General features: G+C 50.7%; 1 non-coding gene across 1 annotated transcript; it reads right to left on the reverse strand.

Annotated features, from left to right (window-relative positions):
• Nucleotides 1-352: 352 nt before the first annotated feature.
• LOC130588169 (small nucleolar RNA SNORA70) lies at nt 353-496 on the reverse strand. The gene has a single exon (XR_008966911.1). It is a non-coding gene; the product is annotated as a small nucleolar RNA SNORA70 (small nucleolar RNA).
• Between the last annotated feature and the right edge of the window lie 531 nt (nt 497-1,027).

Raw genomic sequence — 1,027 nt, forward strand, 5'->3', positions numbered from 1 at the left:
GGGTTAATTTTAGGGACCCTAATGGGGTTTTCTTGAGGTCCCAGAGGCATTTTGAGCCCCCAGACCCATTTCAAGGATGAATTTTGGAGTCCCCAGGGGTGATTTTGAGCCCCCAGACCCATTTCAAGGATGAATTTTGGGGTTCCCCGGGTGAATTTTGGGGTCCCTGGGGGTGATTTTGAGCCCCCAGACCCATTTCAAGGATGAATTTTGGGGGTCCCAGGGTGAATTTTGGGGTCCCCGGGTGAATTTTGAGCCCCCAGACCCATTTCAAGGATGAATTTTGGGGTCCTTGGGGGATTTTGAGCCCCCAGACCCATTTCAAGGATGAATTTTGGGGTCCTAGGGGGGGTTTTGTCCCCCCGGCCCCTTTGGGTGCCCCCCCAGGGTGGGGGAGGGGTCCCTACACAGCCGGGGGGGGAGGGGTCTCTGTGCGCAGCCATTGCACGCCGGGACCCCACGGGGGAGGGGCCACGACCGGCTTAATTAACTGCGGGATGTTAATTAACTGCGGGGTCGTTAATTGTGGGGAGAGCAACCCAAAAATGAGGGGAAAAACCAAAAAAAAGGGGGAAAAAACCAAAAAAAAATAGGGGGGGACAAGGCTGGCTTAATTAACTGCGGGATCCTTAATTAACTGAGGGGTCATTAATTAAACAGGGAGTAATTAATTGTGGGAAGAGAACCCAAAAATGAGGGGAAAACCCAAAAAAATTAGGGGGACAAGGCTGGTGTAATTAACTGCGGGCTCCTTAATTAATTGAGGGGTCATTAATTAACTGTGGGCTCATTAAATAACTGAGGGGTCATTAATTAAATGGGGAGATTAATTAATTGTGGGGAGAGCACCCCAAAAATGTGCAGACCCCCCCAGGATTCTCAAAACCCCCAAATTTTGGGACTTTTCCATGACCGCCCTCTCATTTTCCCTCCTCCTGCTCAACTTTAGGAACTCTCCCACAACTTTGGGGACCCCCCATAACTTTTGTGACCCCCCCATAATTTCAGGGACCCCCCCAGAATTTCG

This window comes from Malurus melanocephalus, unplaced genomic scaffold, assembly GCF_030028575.1.
Source record: "Malurus melanocephalus ecotype Western Australia unplaced genomic scaffold, MMel_1.1 scaffold_3603, whole genome shotgun sequence".
NCBI lineage: Eukaryota > Metazoa > Chordata > Aves > Passeriformes > Maluridae > Malurus > Malurus melanocephalus.